General features: G+C 52.9%; 3 pseudogenes; all 3 read right to left on the bottom strand.

Moving 5' to 3' along the window:
• Positions 1 to 4,287: 4,287 nt before the first annotated feature.
• Positions 4,288 to 7,658, bottom strand: LOC126050769 (protocadherin beta-15-like; annotated as a pseudogene).
• On the bottom strand, positions 7,170 to 10,039 carry LOC126051052 (protocadherin beta-14-like; annotated as a pseudogene).
• Positions 10,040 to 11,356: 1,317 nt separating this feature from the next.
• Positions 11,357 to 16,292, bottom strand: LOC126051058 (protocadherin beta-15-like; annotated as a pseudogene).
• Positions 16,293 to 23,998: the final 7,706 nt, after the last annotated feature.

Below are 23,998 nucleotides of genomic sequence, written 5' to 3'. Positions count from 1 at the left end.
GCGGCCCGCGGCGGGACTGCGCCCGCCGCCGCCCGCTGCCCGCGCTGCCGGCTCGCCCCGGCACAGGGACCCGCGCGCACACGCGCGGCTGCCGGCCGCTCGCCCCCGTGGGGGCCCCGCGGCAGCACGCGCGCACACCGCGCCGGGGAGGGAAGCGCAGGGAAGGAGCGCCCAGAGCCCTGCGCGGCCGCCGCCCGAGTCCGGGCGCACGGGCAGCGCCGGCAGCTGCCCCGCGTCTTCCCCCGCTCCCCGCTGCCCAGAGCCCGCGGGCAGGCGTGCGCGCCCGGCTCCCGGGAGGCCGAGCCGCGCCCTTCGAGCAACACGGCGGCAAGACGAGCACGAGGCGTTTCCCACGGCACGCCTTCCCCGGCCGCAGAAACCGGGCGAGAGCCTCCGCCGGGGCAGCCCGCAGGTCGCGGCACGGCACGGCACTACATCTACTCGGGAACGTCGGGCTGACGACGGGGAACCGAGGCCGGCCCCAGCGAGGCTCAGGCGTGGGCGCGCCCGCCGGCCGCCCGGTCCGGCGCCTGAGCGGGACGAGGGGCTGCGCTCCCGGGGTTGCCTTCCCTCTCGCCCGCCGGCTGCGAGCTGCACAGCCGTTCTTCGTGCTTCGCCCTTGCCCGCAGCTGGAGCTGTCAGGAGACTTGGAAAGCTCACGCCCCCCACCTGACTGCCTTGCAGAGGCCTTTGCACACCCAGGGCCCCGCTTCGGCTAGGGGCCAGGTGCCTCCTGGCCTCCACCTCCATCTAACTGCGCTCTGCCTCAGCCACAAGCTCAGTGCTCAGAAGACCTGCACCGCACAGGCCTGCCAGCAATTCCCGGCTCTCCCTAATTTCCCTCAATGCACTCTAGCCCTCATCTCCAAACTGAAGCAATGTACCCACTCAACCTTACCTCAGCCCAGGGACAACACGAGAAAAAAGCCTCCCGGCCCTTTAAAAACTTCGACAGAGCTTTCCCAGAAAGAACCTCTCTGCAAAGGCTACTGTCTCCACACAAGCCATTCGATTGTCTCCTTTATTTCACTTTTACACAAAAGGGTACCCTCCTTTACAATGGTACAGGTTATAACTGCAGCACTACACAGCGTGAGGGCTTCCGAATACTCTGGTGCCACACTGACTTCATTCAAACCACCCGTTATTATACATGGGGTGACAGTCTTTTTTCAGAGGAGTAGGCAAGACAAGGCTCAAACACAGTGCACAGAGTAGAAGGAGAAAGGGCAAAAAGGAGAACGCAAAGGCTCTAAGGCGTTCGTATAGGCATAGGGATAGGCAAGGAAGGAGAGGTGGTGGGGTGTCTGTCTCTCTCTATGTTAGGGAGGGGTTTGTTTGTACAGAGCTCCATGGTTGTGATGATAACATCAAGTGCTTGTGGGTAAGGGTGAAGGTGAAGGCCAGCAAGGCAGCTATCGTGCTGGGAGTCTGTCATAGACCACCCAACCAGGTTCAAGAGGCCGATGAAACATTCTACAAGCGGCTGGCAGTAGTCTCACAATTGTGTGCCCTTATTCTCCTGGGGGGCTTCAGCTTTCCAGACGCCTGCTGGAAAGACAACACACCAGAGGGCAAAGAGTCTAGGAGGTTCCTGGAGTGTGTGTGTGGAAGAGAACTTCCTGACACAGGTGGTAGGTGAGCCTACCAGAGGAGGAGACTCGCTACACCTACTGTTTACAAACAGGGAAGGACTGGTGGGAGATGTGGTGGTCGGAGGCCGTCTTGGGCTTAGCGACCATGAAATGATCAAATTCTCGATTCTTGGTGAGGTAAGGAAGGGGGTCAGCAAAACCACTACCATGGACTTCCGGAGAGCAAACTTTGGCCTGTTCAGGACACTGGTTGAGAGAGTCCTGTGGGATACTGTCCTGAAGGGCAAAGGGGTGCAGGAAGGCTGGACGTTCTTCAAGAAGGAAGTCTTCAAGGCTCAGGAGCACGCTATTCCCATGCACCGCAAGATGAACCGTCAGGGAAGAAATCCGGCCTGGCTGAACAGGGAGCTTTTGCTGGGACTCAGGAAAAAAAGCAGAGTTTACCATCTCCAGAAGAAAGGACAGGCAACTCAGGAAGAGTATAGAGATCTTGTTAGGTCATGCAGAGAGAAAACTAGAGAGGCAAAAGCTCGGCCAGAACTCAACCTGGCTGCTGTCGTAAAAGATAACAAAAAATGTCTTTACAAATAAGTTGGCAACAAAAAGAGAGCCAAGGAGAATATCCATCCTTCATTGGACGCATAGGGGAACATTGCCACCAAAGATGAGGAGAAGGCTGAGGTACTTAATGCTTTCTTTGCATCAGTCTTTAATGGTGAGACCAGTTCTCCTCAGGGTACTCAGCCCCCTGAGCTGGAAGACAGGGACGGAGAGCAGCCTATATCGCCCATAATCCAGGAGGAAGCAGTTAGTGACCTGCTACGCCACCTGGACACTCACGAGTCTATGGGACCGGATGGGATCCAGCCAAGGGTACTGAGGGAGATGGCGGAGGAGCTTGCCAAGACACTCTCCATCATTTATCAGCAGTCCTGGTCAACAGGGGAGGTCCCAGACGACTGGAGGCTTGCCAATGTGATGCCCATTTGCAAGAAGGGTTGGAAGGAGGATCCATGGAACTACAGGCCTTTCAGCCTGGCCTCAGTGTCCTGGTTTCAGCTGGGATAGATCTAACTGTCTTCCTAGTAGCTGGTACAGTGCTATGTTTTGAGTTCAGCATGCGAAGAACTTTGATAACACCGATGTTTTCAGTTGTTGCTCAGTATTGTTTACACTATAATCAAGGATTTTTCAGCTTCTCATCGCCAGCCAGGGCACAAGAAGTTGGCACAGGACACAACCAAGGCACCTGACCCAAACTGGCCAATGGTGTATTCCATACCATGTGACGTCCCATCTAGTTTAGGAACTGGGAAGTGGGGGGGCAGGGAATCGCCGCTCGGGGACTGGTGGGGTGTCCGTCAACGGGTGGTGAGCTATTGCCCTGCGCATCATTTGTACATTCCAATCCTTTTACTACTGTTGTCATTTTATTAGTGTTATCATTATCATTATTAGTTTCTTCTCTTCTGTTCTATTAAACCGTTCTTATCTCAACCCAGGAGTTTTACTTTTTTTTCCCAATTTCCTCCCCCATCCCACTGGATGGGGGGAAGTGAGTGAGCGGTTGCGTGGTACTTAGTTGCTGGCTGGGGTTAAACCACAACACTCGGTACTGGGGAAGATTATGGAGAGGTTCATCTTGAGTGTGCTCACACGGCCTGTACAGGACAACCAGGGGATCGGGCCCAGCCAGCATGGGTTCGTGAAAGGCACGTCCTGCGCTTGACCAACCTGACCTCCTTCTTTGACCACGTGACCCGCCTAGTGCATGAGGGGAAGGCTGTGGATGCTGTCTACCTGGACTTTAGTAAGGCCTTTGACAGTGTCTCTCACAGCATACTCCTTGAGAAGCTGGAGGCTCATGGCTTAGATGGGTGTACTCTTTGCAGGGTAAAAAACTGGCTGGCTGGATGAGCCCAGAGAGTTGTGCTGAATGGAGTTAAATCCAGTTGGCAGCCGGTCACAAGTGGTGTTCCCCAGGGCTGCATTTTGGAGCCAGTTCTCCTTAGTATTTTTATCAATGAATTCGGCAAAGGGATCGAGTGCACCCTCGGTAAGTTTGCAGACGACATCTACTTGGGATGGAGGGTTGACCTCCTTGAGGATAGAAAGGCTCTACAGAGGGATCTGGACAGGCTGAATCAACGAGCTGAGACTAATTGCATGAGGTTCACCAAAGCCAAGAGCTGGGTCCTGCACTTCCATCACAACAATGCCATGCAGTACTACAGGCTCAGGGAAGAATGGCTGGAAAGCTGCCCAGCAGAAAAAGACCTGGGAGTGCTGGTTGACAGCCGGCTGAGTGTGAGCCTGCAGTGTGCCCAGGTGGCCAAGAAGGCCAATGGCATGCTGGCCTGTATCAGAAATACAGGTTCACAGAGTTGCCTAGCAGCCAGTGAGACAAGAAGTTACTCAGGGGCCCTGGACCTCCAACCCCACATGCCAAGCATTTCAGAAGAGGCTGAAACAGAGATGAAACATACCGTTGCCTGACTGAGGGAGCCTTAGTTTCTTTTGTTTCTTTAGTTTTGGAGAGGGACACAACCTTTGTTCTGTCTTACAATTTGTGGGAAATCGGTGATGCCAGTGGCAAATGCAGATTGACTCTGGGGGAACCGTTGCCACATGTTGTAGCCCAGATGCCTTCCCGTCGCGAGGCATGAAGCCTGTGGCTGTGCTTGACTCCATGCTAGTTGAAGGAAAGACTATTGAACTGTTCCGCAGAGAGCATCCCTGGGTTGTCTGGTGCCACATCCTCCATGGTGACAGGGCCACGGGAGAATTCTTGTTCATCGCCGGTGCCCCTGCCCATGCCACCGTGCTGCGGTGGCAGGCTGGGGAGCATGGGCTTCAGGAACTTGAACTCACTGTTGCCCGAGCCCGTCGTGAGACTGATCTCGTAGCAATAGGCGTGGGGCAGGGTCCCCGCAGCGGCCGCGTCAGCCCGGCCACTCTGCAAGTTGCCAGTGCCGTAAAGCACGTGCCCCCCCTTCAGCTCCTTGCCCTTGCACACCTTGCGTGCGATGAAGGCTGCCACGGATGCGAGGAAGAGGACTGAGACGAAGACCAATGAAATGATTAAATAGGTTGTCAGGGAGCCACCCTCATCCTCCGTGGCCAGGCTGCTGTGTGGTAGGTGCACGTCTGAGAAGTCATTGAGCAGCAGCGCGCTCAGTGCAGCGGTGGCTGACAGCGGTGGCTGCCCGTTGTCTCGCACCAGGACGACGAGCTTCTGCTTCACAGCATCCCTCTCTGTTACCGGCCTCCTCAGTCGCACCTCCCCACTTTGGGCACCCACTGCAAACAGCCCAGGGTCAGTGGCCCTCAGCAGGTGGTACGAGAGCCACGAGTTCTGCCCCGAGTCGGCGTCAACAGCCACCACTTTGGTGACGAGGTACCCCGCTGCAGATGACTTGGGCACCAGCTCGCTGGACGCGGGGCTGCTGTCCTGCGAGGGGTACAGCACCAGTGGCGCATTGTCGTTCTCGTCCACCACAAGAAGGCGGACGGTGACGTTGGCGCTAAGGGGAGGTGTCCCCGCATCGGAGGCGCTCACCAAGACCTCGATCTGCCTCACCTGCTCGTAGTCCAGAGGCCGCAGCACAAATACCTGCCCGTTCTCAGAGTTCACGGAGATGCAGGAGCAGGGAGGCCGCTCTGCAGAGTGGGCTGGTGCCAGGGAATACGTCACCTTGGCATTGGTCCCCTCGTCGGCATCTGAGGCGCTGACGGCTCCAACGAGCACCGTGGGGACATTGTTCTCACGCACGTACATGGTGTAGGATGTCTGGTTGAAGGCAGGCACATTGTCATTGACATCGGAGATGTCCACCGTGAAGGTCTGGGTGGTTGTGAGAGGAGGTGAGCCCGCGTCTGCCGCTGTGACAGCGAGGGTGTAACGTGCCGTCTCCTCCCGGTCCAGCGTGCTCACGGTCACCAGCTCATAGTAATTCTTATAGGCCGGCCGCAGGGAGAACAATAGCTGGTCCTCAAGGGCACAGGAGATCTTCCCGTTGGCACCAGCATCCCGGTCCCTGACAGTAAAGAGGGCGACCACTGTCCCGGGTAATGCGTTCTCGGGGAGGGGGCTGCTGAAGGAACTGACCACCACCTCTGGCTCATTGTCATTCACATCCACCACCTCCACCAACACCTTGCAGATTGCTGAGAGGCCCCCGCCATCCGTGGCCCGCACACTGAGCTCGTGAGTCTCTGCTGCCTCAAAGTCCAGAGGCTTTCTGAGTCTAATTTCACCGGTCACAGGGTCGACCGCAAATGCTGAGTGGCTCTGGCCCACCGCTTGGCTGAACTGATAGGACACCTCCCCATTAGGTCCTGCATCCCGATCGGTTGCCATCACACTGAGAACCACAGAGCCCTCCGCTGCATTTTCTAAAACCTGCCCAATGTAGAGCTCCTTCGTGAAGATGGGAGCGTTGTCATTTACATCTAGAACAACAATGCGGATTTGGGTGGTCCCGCTCCTGGGCGGAGAGCCTCCGTCCACGGCAATGAGGCTGAAACCCACCTCCGCCTCCTCCTCTCTGTCCAGTGCCTTTTCCAAGACCAGTTCTATATACTTCTTGCCCTTAATCCGACTCCCAAAAGAGACACTAAAGTATTCGTTCTGGGGTGCAATGCTGTAAGCCTGGATGCTGTTGCTGCCAACATCCAGGTCCCGAGCCCCCTCCAGCGGGAAACGCGAGCCAGGGTCGCTCCTTTCCGGGATCTTAAAAGTGACTTGTTCCTCCGGGAAAACGGGCGAATGGTCATTGATGTCCTCCACGGCCACCTCGACCCGAAAGAACTGCAGGGGGTTCGCCAGCAGCAGCTCGAAGGGGAGCGTGCACGTAGCGGACTGCCCGCAGAGCTCCTCCCGGTCCAGCCTCTCCGCCACTACGAGGCGGCCGGTGCCGCGGTCTAAGCGAAAGTGCTGCCGGCCGTCCTCCGAGGCCAGGCGGGCGCGGCGAGCCGCGAGCTGCGCCGGGGCCAGCCCCGCGTCCTCCGCCACGTTGGCTACCACGGAGCCGCTCTCCCCCTCCTCGGCTACGGAGTAGCGGATGGGCTCGGCGCGGGCGTGCGGCAGGGAGAGGAAAGCAGAGAGACAAAGCACTTGCCTTGCGATCGCCATGTCGGGGCGGCGGACAGCCTCCGTCTCGCGGATCGCCCGCGCAGTCCTCCGCGGAAAGCGGCGCCCGGCAGCAGCGCGGCGGGGCGGGGCGGGCCGGCGGGCGGGCGCCCTCCCTCTCGCCGAGTCCGGCCGGCGGCTCGGCTCGGCTGGCTCGGCTCGGCTCGCTCGGCTGGCTCGGCTCGGCACCGCTCTTCGGGGCTGGCTCGGCTCGGCTGGCTCGGCTCGGCTCGGCTGGGGCGGGCTGGGCAGGGCCGGGCTGGGCTCGGCCGCCTCCCCGCCCGCAGCCGCTCGGCGCCGCCTTGGCCGGGAGCACCACCCTGCGGCCCGCGGCGGGACTGCGCCCGCCGCCGCCCGCTGCCCGCGCTGCCGGCTCGCCCCGGCACAGGGACCCGCGCGCACACGCGCGGCTGCTGGCCGCTCGCCCCCGTGGGGGCCCCGCGGCAGCACGCGCGCACACCGCGCCGGGGAGGGAAGCGCAGGGAAGGAGCGCCCAGAGCCCTGCGCGGCCGCCGCCCGAGTCCGGGCGCACGGGCAGCGCCGGCAGCTGCCCCGCGTCTTCCCCCGCTCCCCGCTGCCCAGAGCCCGCGGGCAGGCGTGCGCGCCCGGCTCCCGGGAGGCCGAGCCGCGCCCTTCGAGCAACACGGCGGCAAGACGAGCACGAGGCGTTTCCCACGGCACGCCTTCCCCGGCCGCAGAAACCGGGCGAGAGCCTCCGCCGGGGCAGCCCGCAGGTCGCGGCACGGCACGGCACTACATCTACTCGGGAACGTCGGGCTGACGACGGGGAACCGAGGCCGGCCCCAGCGAGGCTCAGGCGTGGGCGCGCCCGCCGGCCGCCCGGTCCGGCGCCTGAGCGGGACGAGGGGCTGCGCTCCCGGGGTTGCCTTCCCTCTCGCCCGCCGGCTGCGAGCTGCACAGCCGTTCTTCATCCTTGCCCGCCCTGGCCTCAGCTCGTCTTTGCTGACTGTGCAGTTCGTGCTTCAGGAACTGTATGCACTCCTATCCGAGCCCCTGCTTAGACACACTTCATAGCAGTATGCCAGCGATAGAGTGTCCGTCTTGGCCAAGTCCATGTGGCCGGTGGCAAAGTCACTATCAGCGTAGCAGCTGGCAGGGGGAGTCGCAAGGCATGCCCAGAGGCAAGTCTTGCAGAGCTTGTGGGATGAAAAGGCGAGGACAGACAGGACGAAGAACAAGCAGATGCAGCCCAGGGAGCTGATGAGATAGGTAGTGAGCATGTTCTCCTCAGCTGCCTGGGGCTCCTGCCTCTTCACAGCAGCATTGGAGAGCTGGAGGAAGTCATTGGAGAAGCTGTCCACCAGCACGATTCTGAGGGTGGCTGTGGCGGAGCACATCAGCTGCCCGCGGTCTCGCACCAGCACAACAGGCCTGTGCCGGGGTGTGTCATTCTCTGCCATAGCCCATGCCATACGCACCTTGCCGCTGTGCAGCCCCATGTGGAACAGACCCAGGTCCATCACCTTGGCCAACTTGTGCAACAGCCACACGTTCTGCCCCACGTCTGCATCCATCACCACTACTTTGGCCACCAGGTAGGCCGCCCACACCCAGCACGGCACCAACTCGCCCTCTGCCATGCTGCTGTCAGGGGGCAGGTGCAGCACAACAGGTGCATTGTCGTTCTCGTCCTGCACCACCACGTGTAGCACTGCCTGTGTGTTGAGTGGCAGTGAGCCAGTGTCGACAGCCCACACTTCCACCTTGAAGGCACGCACATCCTCATAGTCCAGTGGGCAGAGCGCCCGCATGGTTCCACTCTCCACATCCACAGACACGAACGATACTGCAGCGAGCACTCCTGGCGGGAGCAGTCCCATCGAGTATCTCACGTGGGCATTTTTTCCCATGTTGGTGTCTGTAGCAGTCAGGCGGCCCAAGCTTGTCCCTGCAGGCTCGTTTTATCTCAGCACCAAGGTGTAAACATCCTGGGTGAAGGTGGGCGCATTGTTGTTCATGTCCAAGGGTTGTAACAGCAGCTTCTTGGATGCAGAGAGCGCAGGGAAGCCCTCGTCATGAGCCCACACTGTCACATTGTACGCCACCACCTCATCCCAGTCCAGCACCTCCGATGTCACCAGCACATATGCATCAGCAGCCAGCGGCCTGATGCTAAAGGGCTGCTTGCCCAGCAGCTCACACCTCGTCATGCTGTTGTCCCCTGGTGGTGCATGTTGAAGAGGGCCATGATGGTGTTCAACAGGGCAGCTTCCGAGAGGGTGCTGGTGAGGGAGGCAGTGATCACCTCAGGGGCATTGTCTTTCACATCCTCCACTTGCACCTCCACCTTGCAGTGCATGAAGAGGCCCCCTCCATCTGTGGCCTGGACGTCTGTCTTGTAGGTCTTTGTTTCTTCATAATCCATTGGCTTGTTGAGTCGAATCTGCCCTGCCTCTGGATTTATTTTAAACGTCTGGTGATTTCCCTCTGAATTTGGAATGATGGAATAGGCTATCTCTCCATTCATTCCTGAGTCTAAATCGTTAGCAGACACCACCACCACTGGGGTATCCTCGGTGCTATTTTCTAATACTTGGACTTTATACAGACTATGGGTAAATACTGGGACATTGTCATTTATATCCAGGACGACCACATGGATTAAGGCTGTACCAGAGCATGGTGGAGACCCACCATCCACAGCCGTGACACTTAAAGCCACTTCTGCCTGCTGCTCCCGGTCCAGGGCTCGGTCCAACACCAGCTTGGCGTACCTCCTGCCATCACTCCACCTCCACATGTAGATCTGGAAAGAGTCGTTTGAACTGATACTGTAATGCTGAAGGCTGTTGTTCCCCACTTCTGGATCCTGAGCACTTTCCAACAAAAATTGAGCCTCCGGCATTGCACTTTCTGGGATCTTTAAAACTATCTTTTTATTTAAGAACACAGAAGCATGATCACTTATGTTGGTGAAGCTTACCTCAGCTCAGGAGGACTGCAGTGGGCTCTCCAGCAGCACCTCAAAATGCACCAGGCAGGGCTAGCTCTGTCTGCACAGCTCCTCCTGGTTTCATCCGTTCTCGCATCACCAAATCCCCGGTGTGTTGGTTCAGCTGTAAATACTGCTTTACTCCTCCAGGAACGAGCCGAGCCTGTCGAGCCGAGCCTATCAAGCCGATAACTCCTCACCAGTCAGTCCCCAATACTTAGCGATATTCGCCACAAAGGAGCCTCTCTCCGCCTCTTCAGTCACAGAGTACCGGGTGGTTTCTGCTCTCATCCCCGACACGCAGAGGAGCAGAATCAGAGCCACTGCTCGCCCTGGGAGCCGTTCCTCACTCTTTCTCAGCTCCATACCTCCCAGCGAACCGATCTTCTACCCCTGTGAGCTGGGTGGAGCTGTCGATCCCGCCTGCTGGCCCCTGAGCAGAGCAGCCCCTGACGATGCAGCCCCGCAGTCCCGCGGGCGGTGGAGGTGGGAGCTGCGCGGAGCGTCCGCGCCTCTGCGGTCAGCAGCAGCAGCAGGCGGCCGACCTGCAGAAGGACGCGGAGATTTCACAGGGCAAAGACTGCAGAACAGAAAGAAAACGCTGTCTTTCTCTGTTCCCAGGTCAGGGCGTAGAGATTTAACTGCCCATACAACCCTGTTCAAAGTATGGGCATCACTTGAAGGAGCAGTGCTTCAAATAGAAGCCTTTTATTTGAAAATGAGATTTATTTTAAGCTGCTTTTTCTGATGTCCCTCCCTACAATGGCTTGAACTGTTTATGCAGTGTGAAGAAATTACTTGTAGGCTGTTTAGCTGGAGCAGCTGTGTATTGTTACAGGTGTCCAGCACTGAGAGTCAGCTGGTTGATGAGCCAGGGCAGCGATCGCCGTAGTAATTCTCAGGCCGTTTTTTGGAATGGACTGAGGTTGTTCCCCCAATTCATGATGTCTCAGGATGGGAGCTGTCTTGAAGGGGCTAGGGGCAGTATCTCTCAGACTTCAGCTTTGCTTAGAAAATCCCCCTCCGTCTTGCTCTGGCTTCTGACAATGGCCTACTTCCAGGTCGCTCTGATAACCCCTGCATAAAATCCACTCCAAATGCACGGATTTATTCCTGAAATCCTGTTCTTGGGGTGGTTATTTCCTCGGCGATGACTGTGACAAGTCATCTTTGAAAAAACACACTCACCCGAGGGAGTTTGAAGGAGATTTTCTTGTTTACTGTCATCAGGTGTTTGACTCTTAAAAATGTGTGAGTGACAGGAAATATCACATTACTTTATAGATTACCGAATAATGAAAATAAAAGAAAACAGAAAGCTTCTTGACATGCTATTTTCTACAGTGCCTTAAGTTTATTGTAAAAGCTTTAGCCTATTTTACTGTAAAACCACAAAGAGTACTTTAAATTGTCTATGACCTTACACTCAAAAATCTTGAAATGTTCATTTCAACTTTATGTTATGGAAAAAAATAATAATACATTTCTCAAAGCCCACTCTTTACAGTATGGAGACCTGTAAATTCCCGGTCAAATATGTGAAATGTGCCAGTGTCAGCCATTTCTAATGTAATCAGCTTCTGCTTGTTATTAAGGAATTACTTTGCAAGCACCACTTCATTTTGTTTAATATGTTTGGTCTGGTATTGAACAGGCTGCAGAAAATTAAGACATTATTACAGAGCCCTCTCCATAAGAAAAAAACCCAAACACCACCCCCCCCCCCCAAAAAAAAAAACACAGAAAAGGTGATGTAGGAAAAAGTTACCTTGAAGATCTGCTTTTGGTTTTCAGTATTTCCCTTAAGATTCAGAAACAGTAGCACTCACAATCATACATCAAGTCTCAGTGTAATCAACATGCAACAGTGCTCCTCCTCCATCCATATCACAATTACAAAATAGCTACATGAATAAAGTATGGCTCAAGAGGAGAGTGGTTTTGCTCTCTCACAGAGAAGACTTGTACCTCCCTGGTAATTTTTTGGTGGGTGTTTTGTCTTTTCATTCTCTTTTCCCTGTGAGGATGTTAGCCAGTGAGGACAGACATGCTTGTCTTTCTCCTCACTTACTGGGGAATGAGCCAAGGGTTTTAATGAGAATTGACATTTAGCTCCATCCCCATGTTTGCAGTGCAAGCTGCTTCCGCAGGTCTGAGACCCATGTCTTCGGAGGGGGGAGCTCTGCCCTGCAACAAACAGAGAATGGAGGTTGTCATTTGGGTGTTGAAGGTAAGCAGGCATCAGCGAGAACCTTAGAGAGCATGTCTTACACTACTGCATGTGTGACACTGATGCCTTGAATAAAGGCATGAGAAAGAAAACTTCACTGTACCACTGTAGTGATTGACTTTTGCTTGCTTGAGCAACTTCAAACCTTTGGTTGTACAAATAAGATAAGAAAACCTTCAGCTTTGTCAATGGTATGTGCCAAGACACCAACAGACAAGAGGCTTTGGGCCCTGGTATGCGCCAACCGACAAGAGGCCTTGGGCCCTGATGATAAGCCTGCTGAGTTTTTGTAATTAAAACCTGCCAAGGCCAACTAACTAGGGAAAAGAGATGACCCATACTGTGCATGCCCAAGGGGCCAACACTACGTAAATTATAACATAAATACGTATATGATTAGAACTATATAAGCTTTGTTTGCTGTAGGTAACGGTGTGCATGTTAGGAGGAATTATCCCCCATGCATCCAACGCTGCAATAAAGAATGCCTGCTTTCTAAAACTCCAAAATCGAGTCTTAGAGAGTTTCTTTGACTGGCTTTTTTGTTAACACCACCATTTTTCTCTACCCAGAGCCAAAGAGGAAGTTGGACCAGGTGGTGGGTCTCTGACCTGAACAGTGAAAATCTAAAGCCAGAAACCATCCACCACTGTGGACATCACAAAGACACTACTGCAAATCTTTCATGAGTCTGAGGAGGTAATTTAAGATGGTAAGAGCTCAAGATAAAACCACCTTCTCACAAATAGTAAATGTGGTTTAATGTTGATGTATCAAGGTGAGTCCTTTTCTCCCCTGAGTCTACTGTGACTGCAGTTCTGAGAACCTGCAGTCAAGTGAGTCCAAGTCATCAGTGGTTGTGAAATATGAAAATGTTGTGGAGTGATGATAAGATGGTGCTTGTGGGCCTTCAGCCTCATAGGTGTTCATTGCCCAGACTCTTGTGAAGTGCTAGATGTAAACTCCATGTTTAGAGAGGACTTGGAGTTAATGGGAGAGTGAGGAGAGAAGGAGCTCTTTCAATGATCACCTTTTGTCTCCCCCATGCTCTATAAACAGCCAGAGTTTACAGGGCTCACTTTAAGTTCACAGCAGCACTGAGAAGAGAAGTGCTGGTATGGTCTGGGAGCACTGGGCTGGATAAGGAAGGGACCAGGAGGGTGCTTTGTGAAGCCTCAATAACCATATTTTTCTGGCCAATACTGTTCATACAAGCCACAAAAATATATGGGAATTTAATGGCAGAGGTCCCCACTCCAGCAGCTTGAAAGACAGCTTGAGTTCACCACTGCCACAACCCTGGTGAATGGCACTTGGCAGTGCCAAGCACCAGCTCCTAACAGCAGCGCAGGAGACACCATCAGTGACATGACACCCCTTTGTACCATTGTCCCCGCAGTCCCAGTTAATGCTAGACAGGACCACTACATTCCCGGTGCTGCCGCCTCCATGAGGATGTGTCCCTAGGAGCGGTGTCGTTCCTGCTGTGGGTCCCTTCAGGCTGTACACAGTCCATGGAGAGGACCCACTGTGCGGCTCACACATACATACCCTCTACTTCTCATCTTCTCATGGTGCAGCTGCCCCCCTTTGTGGTGACACCAAAGATTTGATCTAATGTGAATACTCATGGCATAGAGCTGGATGCAGAGGGTTAAGTTTAGTCAGCACTTGGGGAGCAGCTGAACCATGCCGGATCCTCCTGGGAGGCCACCAACAGTGGCTCTAAGACCCTCTCTACCCTCTCCTCCTGCCCCAGTAGCTCCTTCACCACCAGCTCCACAATATCGATAGTCTTTACTACCAGGAGTGAACCCCTCCACCCCAGCGTGCTGCTCCCTCCCTGCTCCCCTCCATCACCTCAGCCCAGCCAGGTCCCTCACCTGTGCAGCCCAGTTGCCTTCTTCTCCAAGGTTGGCCACGTCTTGCGAGCACACTGAGCTTTGCTGTTCACCCTGGCTGGGGGGCAGCCCCACAGGAAAGCAGTGGAAGAGGGGCCTAAGGAACTGAAACTCATTGTTGATGGTCCCAGTGGTGAAGCAAACATCGTACATGTAGCTATGGGGCAGGGAGCCCGCGGTGCTCTCCGTGGCAGCCTTCGGGAACGTGGGCAAGGTCTCTGCCTCATTCGGCCTGGCCCGTCGCACCTTCATCACCACAACAGCCAGTGCGGTGGCCAGGAACACTGCTGAAACACAGGCCAGGCAGGCAATGAGGTACAGGGTGAGCGGCCCATCAGTATCAGCAGCCAGTGCCTCCTCACTCAACCACAAATGGGCGTCGGAGAAGCCGTCCACCAGCGCAATGCTGAGGGTGGTGGTGGTGGAGCACGGCGGCTGCCTGCAGTCTCGCACCAGCACAACAAGCCTCTGCTGGGGCGTGTCACGCTCTGCCATGGCCCGCACTGTCCGCACCTCACCGCTGTGCAGCCCTACGTGGAACAGCCCTGTCTCCGTTGCCTTGGCCAACTCATAAGACAGCCATGCGTTCTGCCCTGCATCTGCGTCCACCGCCACTACCTTGGCCACCAGGTAGCCCACGTGTGCCCAGCGTGGCACCAACTCACCTGCCACCGTGCTGCTGTTAGGGGATGGGTGCAGCACGACAGGTGCATTGTCATTTTCATCCCGCACTACAACGCGTAGCGCTGCCCGTGTGCTGAGTGGCGGCGAGCCACTGTCAGCAGTGCGCACCTCCGCCTCGAAGGCACGCACATCCTCGTAGTCCAGCGGGTGGAGGATGTAAACATCCCCGCTTTCAGAGTTGACCGACATATCGGGCGGCTCCTTGCCCTCCTGCCTCACCAGAGTGTAGTTTACACAGGCATTTTTCCCTGCGTCAGCGTCCATGGCATTCACACTGCCGATCCGCAGCATGGGGCTGTTGTTCTCCATGACTGACATGGTGTAAACCTCCTGAGTGAACTGTGGGGGATTGTCATTCACATCCGATATCTGCACAAAGATGCTTTCCTGAGAGCTGAGCCGCATTGTGCCCCAGTCCATGGCTGTGATGGTGACGTTATACTCTGCCATCCTCTCCCTGTCCAGCGCTGCATTAGTCCTCAGCTCATAGTAATTATCGAAAGTGGGGGTAAGACTGAAGGGCAAATCCCTGTCAATTGAGCACTCCATCCTGCCGTTGTCCCCGGAGTCCCGGTCCCGCACACTGAACAGGGCCACCACAGTGTGGGGCTGGGCGTCCTCGGGAATGGAGGCGGTGAGGGAGGTGAGCACTATCTCTGGGGCATTGTCATTCATGTCCAGGACCTCCACCTGCACTTTGCAATGCGCAGACAGCCCCCCGCTGTCAGTGGCTTTCACCATCATCTCGTGGTTTTTTGCTTCCTCAAAGTCCAGGTTGCCCACAACCCGTATCTCCCCACTGGCAGGGTTCAACTTGAAGATCTGCCGGGACCGCTCTGATGTGCGGGTGAAGGTGTACCGCACTTTCCCATTGGACCCTTCGTCAGGATCTGCAGCCGCAACTCTGACCACCAGCTGCTCCCGGGGGCTGTTCTCAGGCATGTGCACCTCGTAGATCTCCTGACCAAAGACTGGGGTGTTGTCATTGGCATCCATGACCACGATCCGGACCTGAGCTGTACCCAACCTGGGTGGTGAGCCCCCGTCGGTGGCAATAAGGAACAAATTCAGCTCCAGCTGCTCTTCACGGTCCAGCTGCTGCTCTAGGACGAGCTCTGCATATTTTGCTCCACCTTTCTTTGTTCTGAGAGCAAGGGAAAAATGCGAGTTGGCTCCAAGGCTGTAGTTCTGCAAACTGTTACTGCCCACACCCTTGTCTTGGGCACTTTCCAGAGGAAAACGGGACCCGGGAGGTGCTGTTTCCAGAATCTCTAAAACCACCTCCTTCTCTGGGAACACGGGGGAGTTGTCATTCATGTCACAAACCTCCACCTCCCCTCGGATCAGTTGCAATGGATTTTCAAAGAATATCTTAAAGAAGAGTATGCAGGTATCACTCTGTGGACAGATCTCCTCTCAGTCCAGCGACTCCTTTACTGTCAGTACTCTGGTGTTTTGACTGAGGTGGAAAAGCTGCTCGTTCCCCTCAGACACAATGCGGGCCTTGCGAGCTGCGAGCTGGCTCGGAGCAATGCCCAGGTCATTTGCAATATTGGCGACAAAGGAGTCCCTCTCCATTTCCTCCGCCAGAGAATAGCGGAGGGTTTCAGCCCCGCTCTGACACACACAAACGCACAGAATAAACAAGATCACTTGCCTCTTTCTGCCTCCGCTCTGTCTCACACACGCCATTACTCTCCAGAAAAGCCATCCACCGTCCTCCGTGGTTCCCAGCATTTTTAAGCAGCGTCCGAGGCAGAGCGGTGTTTGTCAGGAATCCCGGGCTAAGTTGGTCTGAAAGCCCCCGAGCACCCCGACCCCGCGCCCCGCCGCCCTTCCCGAGCAGCTCACACGGCTTTTTTTTTGTCTCCCTGTGCCTGCAAATAGGGTGCGGGCATTGGAACCCGCCGGTCCGTGGCCAACACCCCCACCCAGCGTCGCAAGGGGGAATATTTCCGCTGCCCTCTCATTCGGGACAGCGCTGCTGGTTTGGAGTTTGCTGCTTGAATCTGCACTCTTTGTGCCAAATCGAAGCCGAAAACCTCAGTGTAAATGCTCTCTTCGTTTAGAAGCAGGCTCCCTCCCGCATACCTTGCGCTGCTCTGGGTATCGCTTCCCAACTTGCAACCGCGAACTCTTCATGTGCAGGTTTTGGGTTTCCTCCGTTTTGTGTAGGCAGTGCAAGATCTGCCGCTTCCATTAGATGCATTGAGGGATTTTCCTTCTCTTCTCTACTTGTTAACAAGCACAGGACAGTTAGAAGTGGGGCGGGTCAGAGAAGCACCGCTACTGAATATGAGAGCTGGTGCCAGGGGAAGGTCCGGAAAGCAAGTGCTTCACCATCACCCTAGCTCACCATCACACTAGAATGATAATGCTATTCTAAGATACATCATCTTAATGTTGTTTTCTTCACATTGTGTACCGCACCTCGCCCGAATTTCACACAACTTGAACAGTTTTCTGTGTGAAAAGCGTTTTTCTAGTTAATTGACAGAAGTATCCTCCCCTGCTGCCTGCTGATCTTTGCACCCACGATAAGGTGTGTCACTGTGCAACACACTCGTGAAAAATGTCCCCAGCATCGAAATGCTGCGACCTGTTTTCATGTTTTGTAAGTATACAGTACTCTCTCCTCTGACGTTGCCGCACAGGCTTAGAGGTACTTTAAAGGTCCCTGTACTCAGAGGTCAAACCTGAACTCCTGTACCTGTGTAAGAATATACGGCCAACAGCTATTTAATACAAAAGGCAAGGAAACAAACTAGAAAGCTCATTAATTAAGCCCCCAGATACACAAACGCTAAGGAGCAGGAGCTAATGGAGACAACAGCAAAGACCAGGGACATAACAACACTGATAGGCAGGCCATTAGAGAAACCATTCAAGTGTAAACTGCGAGACGTTCAAACATAAACTTTGTAAACGATGACGGGAGGAGGAGGGAAGTAAGATATTATCATGGATTATCAGAAAGGGTCTCATAGGAAAGAGCAAACTGATTATGAGAGATTTGAGGGGGGTGTCTAGGAATACGCAAAGCTTATTACGGGATAGTTAGAGGCAGGATCAAACTCGGTAAAAGGGAGAGGTCAAGAGTGGACCTGTGAAGAACAACCGTGGGGAAACGGAGGTGGGAGGGGAGAGGGAGGGATCCTGAGCACGGCCTGGCAGTACAAGCCAGGATCTGTGCCGGACACCGGATAAAAACCCCAGGGTCAGGCACTCAGCGCTGATCCTGAGGGTTGATTTATACCGCGACTACTCCTGCGGATCCAGCGGCGAGCTCCGGCAAATGCCCACGCAATGTTCTGGTGATGCGCACAGCTGCCTCCGAGACCAGTCTTCCTCTCACAGAATAAAAAAAATGGAGGAGAAAACAAAATACAGCTTGCACTACTTATTTTTGGTTCGAGCAATTTTAATACAGCTTCCACAGTAAAAGGAACCACGCTGTTTTATAAATACAGGAAGTATCCTAACCTCCTTAGGTTTGACACCTTTCCTTTAATTTCCTATTTTTTTCTTTAATTTTTTTTCCCCTTATTTTTGTTTGCTAAAAGGCCTGACACTGTAAAACAATACTAACCAGGTGAAGTCCTAGAAAGTCGCTGATGGCTTCATTGGTTTGAAAACAAAAACTTCTTGACTCTATCAGTAGGAGAAAGTAACAACCAGGGTTGACTTTAGGATTCCCCAGAATTTTAGCTACTAGAGGACTTTGCACGTATGTAACCATTTTTGGTGACTTCCTCTTACCGTTCTTTGACTTGGAAGCATGATAGAATCTAAAAGGCTAACTTAATCAAAGGTCAGGTCAGCTCTTTTTTCCCGTCTTCCATTCCAGGGACGTGTTCATCTCTTGAGTTGCTATCATTATCACCAACACTGAAGCGTGATGTAAAACCATATATAGGCCAAGTACAGCAGTAGATGCGTTGGGAATGTGGCTTATTTCCTCATTTGTGCCATGCAAAAACAACAGTGACACCTGGAATCCATTTACTTTGTGCCCTTGCTGGTGCTCCTGCTCAGCTCTTGGCACCTCTGAGAGACAAAGGTGTATTTGCTTCTCCACAACCTAATCTTTGGCACCACTATGCAGCGGGGAACAGACACAAGCTGAGAAGAGCTTCCACAGACACTTCCCACCCTGACTGCAGTAACCCAGTTAATTGTTACTCCCCTCATTTCAGCAGAGAAATGGTGTCCTTCAGCTACAGGTGTAGAAGGGTGTAAGAAGAACAGTGATCCTTAATGGAGCTCTTGGCTATAATAGTATCTTTGCACATCAGAAAATGCTGCTTTTAGACTGAAGCTCCCATTTTTTCAGATTTTAGAGAAATATGAAATAAAGAGGGTCACTTACCATGCACCACTGGATAGATAACACTGGTGTTGGGTCACAACAATAAAATGGATGTGTATGAGTGGGGAAAAAAAGAAGTATGTATACTGTCAGATGAAGGCACACTGTGTTTTAGGATAGACTAAGGAACTATAGCCCTAATAAGAATGTAATTTGCATAAATGTGTCAGACAATTCACTTATCTCCTTGAGCACATAGCGATGTTGCAGGCTTCTTCATTTTTTGGTTTAGTGGTGATGTCTTTATCCTAAGAAAGTAGCTTAAAATTACTGAAAATCGCTTCTCTTTACTCTGAGATTTACATCTTAGCGCTAGAAAAGAGCTACAGCAACATATTCTGCTCGGTTCCTGGTATGTCTCCATATTTCAGAATGCAGTGTTCCTAAAAGAAGATTCTGCCTGCAATTGTGAGCCTGTGCAATTTCAGTCTCCAAAATCCCCTTCTTAGTCTTCCAGCTAGGAATTCAGATTTGCTGAGAGAAATCTCAGTGGCCCCATACCGGGTTTTGTTGCTCCCCTGGGCAAAGACTTCTTACCCATCCCTGGAGCCACTGCCCATCCACCTCCACACACCCTGAGGATAGCCTGGCTTGGAAGGAGCAGTTTCCTGCAGACCAAAGCACAGATGCTTCCCTGAGTCACTGTGGTTTCCATGCCCGAGTGAGAAGAGGGAGGAACGTTCCCATCCTCTCATTCCCAGCCAGCTCCCAGGACGGATTTCTTCTCTCACCTCTAGCCCTCAGCGCCTTAATTCCCAGCTCTCCTGTGGAACTGCTGCCCTGAGGTCTCCGCTGGGTGCAAACGTGAGGAAAGCCGGGAGAATCGTTCCCGACCTTCTGGCTCTCCTTTATACTGTAACTATCAGTGGTACATGTCCTGTTTGTGGTTCATTTTCCAAGAGATAAACCGGCTTCCTCTGTCTGCATTCAGTGCAGTTAATGCCTTCCCCAGCACTCTGTTAAATGCAAACACTTCTTTCTCGCGGTATTAAGTCAGTGCCTACCAACCAACGGGCTCTGCCTGAGTCAGCCCAGACCTGTGGTGAAATCCTCCCAAATCCCCCTGGGATGGACCTGGGAGACCGTATCCCTCCTTCACATTCCCGGCTCTGCCTTGTCCTCTTGGCGTTTTCAGACGGTCCTCGATGTGGCAGATCCCAGCACATCCCTTAGAAAGGCTTTGAACCAGGGCATATTCCAGTGCAACCGGGACGTTTCGGCTGGGCTCTCAGCTGATGTCAGCAGCCATGCAGAATCTGACTGGTGCTCACCAGTCTCTCCTGGCTTGGGAGCTCCCTGCCCAGTAGCAGCAATACAGGCACAGCACTGGCCAACAGCGGCACTGGGCGTCCAACGCAGGAACTGCACATGGGCGTCCAGCCCCAAGTCTCAGCACGCATCTCCTCCGTTAGGTTCTGGCTATTGCTAGGGCAAATTAGGAAACACGTTTCTCACCTGACGGCTCTGGCAAATAAAGACACTTTCTTAGTACTTATTGAGACGTTTGGGTTAGCACTAATAATCCAGGCCGGTATGAAACGTCTAGAAGGCGTCCTACACAAACCTTCTGTCAAATGTGCTTAACAAAGATGCAAGCATAGCTCATGTGTTGTGCACTGCATCTTCTGGAAGTCAGAAAGACAATCGAGACATTCCCAAGCACAGGCTGATTGCAGGAGGCTCAGAGTTTTGAATATTTTCTATTTCATAAGGAGACCTCCAACTGTTGTATGCCCTCTCCTGAAGTAATCTGAAGTGAAGAACCAATTCAGTACTAATAGCAGCACGAACCTCCACTGCCCTTTGGATCAGCTGCAATGGGTTTTCAAAGAATATCTTAAAGAAGAGAGTGCAGGTATCACTCTGCAGACAGATCTCAGATCACCTCTTGGTCCAGTAACTCCTTTACTGTCAGGACTCCAGTGTTTTGCTTGGGGCAGAAATGCTGCTTGCTCTCCTCAGATAAAATGGGGGCCACATTTCTTCTAGGTAACAGTAATTCCCTTCTACTAACATCTGTTTGTGAGGCTGTCTGCTCTCAAATCTCCCCTGTATACCTTCTAACTTTGAAGAATAAAGGGAAATTCCCTGCTTCAAAAGTCGGAGTTCATATACCTTCTCAGAGACATTCTGCACTCTCCAGTCTCCAGAGATAATGCCGGACAGAAGATACATGCCAGGTGTCTACCAAGACCTTTTGATCCTACATCTTTTGAAGGCAATGAATTCTTGCCTTGTTCTTTCTAGCCATGACGATCTCGGTACTTCTGTTTGAAAATGAATCCTCTCAGCTTCAACACTTTGCTACTACGAATGCCTTTTGAAGCCAAGTAATTATTCTCATCTTTGTAAACATTGTGCTTAATGGAATCCAATTTTTCCATCCTCAACCTCACTCCTAGGTCAAATATGCAGCGATTTTCTACGTAAATCCCTAGAACCACATGTTTTCTTGTGTCCTGAGGTCTCAAATGGCCCACAAATAATATTTTAATTTCTAGCTCTAAGTTGATGCATTTTGTGGGGGAAAATGTAATCTACTGAGATTTTTTTCTTGTTCTTGTGTCTAATTTCTGTGTGACTCCTTCCACAGTTTCCTGCAGTGGCAGTTTCAGTTGATTAGGAGATAGATACAAATGGAAAGTCACATGATGAACAGTCAAGCAGCACAAGGTTGTCAGGCAGTTTAAGTCCACTGTGTGAATAATCTTGTCTTTCTGTGTACTTTTCATGAAGCAACAGAGAATAAGATTATTTTCTCAATGACATTTTGATAGCCTTGAAAAAGAGACTCAGGGACAGAAGTGCCACACAGGCATTTCATGAACAATGGGAAGAAACTTCCAGCTTGTGAAGAAATGTTTCTACAGTCTGCTACCTAAAGATAGTGACTAGAAGTGATTGAAGGAAAACAGTTGAGCGATATAATAAGAAAGTGAGAAATAGCCAGACTGCATGCTGTTTTGGGAACAGAAACAGCACATTTTCTCTTTAATGAACAGGCCAGGCACGAAAGGATATGGGGAGAAGCTGGCCTTGGACAGGCTAATTTTGAAAATCTAGTTGGTCATCTGAGGACAGAAACAGGGATTCACCTGAGAAGTAGATTTGGAAGTGAAGGAGAGGAGAAGGAAGGATAGCAGTGGTTAGAGGAGGGAAAGATGGCAAGAGGGGCCAACAGAGGACAAGAATGAACCAGTTCAGTTAACAAGGCCGATTGATGAGAGTAAGGACAGAGAAATACATGTAGGATCCATCCTGAGGGCAGCTTAGGAAGAGCTTATTGCTGTAGCACCTCTAAGAAAAGAATCAGAATAGGCATTAGTAAAGGGAAAGTGGGGTCCAATCAACCAGATTGAAAAAGGTGTGGGGAATTTTCTGGAGAAAAGCAGGAAAGGGCAGTAGATGCAGTTTGAAGTGGAAGCAGGTGCATGGATCAGAAAGGAGCTAAAATGGACATAAACAAGGAAGAAACAAAACAGGCAGGAGAGGAAGGTAGGAGGAAGAAAGGCAGAGATATGGCCCTGTAGGCTTGTGCCTGTCCTTCCTCCATTCTCAGTATCTGGCTTAGGACCTAGACTTCCTCTTTTCCATCTTTGTCCCTCAGATTGCCTCTCTTTCCACTCGGGGAGTGTGATGGGTTAACCCTGGCTGGACGCCAGGTGCCCACCAAAGCCGTTCTACCACTCCCCCTCCTCAGCTGGACAGGGGAGAGAAAATATAACAAAGAGCTTGTGGGTCAAGATAATGACAGGAGAGATCACTCACCAATTACCATCAGGGGCAAAACAGACTCAGCTTGGGGAAAATTAACTCAATTTATTACAAATCAACCAGAGCAGGATAATGAGAAATAAAACCAAATCTCAGAACATCTTCCCTCCACCCCTCCCTTCTTCCCGGGCACAACTTCACTCCTGGATTCTCTATCAAGCCCCCCCAGAGGCACAGGGGGATGGGGTTTATGGTCAGTTCATCACATGTTATTTTCTGCCGCTTCATCCTCCTCAGGGGGAGGACTCCTCACACTCTTCCCCTGCTCCAGCGTGGGGTCCCACCCACGGGAGACAGTCCTCCATGAAATGCTCCAATGTAGGTCTTTCCACGGGCTGCAGTTCTTCACAAACTGCTCTAGCATTAGTCCTTTCCACAGTGTGCAGTCCTTCAGGAGCACACTGCTCCAGCGTGGGTCCCCCCCGGGGTCACAAGTCCTGCCAGAAAACCTGCTCCATGGGCTCCTCTCTCCACAGATCCACAGGTCCTGCCAGGAGCCTGTTCCAGCGCAGGGTTCCCACGGGGTCACAGCCTCCTTCGAGAACCCACCTGCTCTGTTGTGGGGTCCTCCCCAGGCTGCAGGTGGATATCTGCTCCACCGTGGACCTCCATGGACTGCAGGGGGACAGCCTGCCTCACCAGGGTCTTCACCACGGGCTTCAGGGGAATCTCCGCTCCAGCGCCTAGAGTATCTCCTCCCCCTCCTTCTTCACTGATCTTGGTGTCCACAGGGTTGTTTCTCTTACATGTTCTCACTCCTGTCTCCAGCTGCCATTTCCATCTGTCCTAACTTTTTTTTTCCTTCTTAAAAATATTATCACAGAGGCGTTACCACTATTGCTGATTGGCTCGGCCTTGGCCGGTGGCAGGTCCGCCTTAGAGCTGGCTGGTATGGGCTCTCTCTCGAGCACAGGGGAAGCTTCCAGCAGTTTCTGACAGAAGCCACCTCTGTAAACCCCCCTGCTACCAAAACCTTGCCACACAAAGCCAATACAGGGAGCAAGAAAATTATCAGAAGGTAGCAACAAACCAAAGGGAACCCTAGTATCTCAGCCAGTTGAACAGGATGAAGTGCCCAGAGAAACCAAGCATCAGTGTCCAACTTTCTGTGTCCTGATGTGAGGCTTGGCCCATCTTCAAGCCAAGTTCCCAATCCTGTAACCCTTGGATGGCATGAACATACTGAGAAGGTAGAAACACCTGGCCCAGTGCTACCTAAAAGGGAGGTCAATAAAGAAGTGATTCAAGCACAACTTCATGGACAGCATGGTCACTGCCTGGAAGGAAAACAGCTTCTGAACTGAGGCTTTCAAAGGAGACAGAGAGATCAAGGGAATTGTCATGTTTACTCACATCATAGG

The sequence above is a fragment of the Accipiter gentilis genome, chromosome 26, assembly GCF_929443795.1.
Source record: "Accipiter gentilis chromosome 26, bAccGen1.1, whole genome shotgun sequence".
NCBI lineage: Eukaryota > Metazoa > Chordata > Aves > Accipitriformes > Accipitridae > Astur > Astur gentilis.
This window is presented reverse-complemented; position numbering and strand designations above follow the sequence as displayed.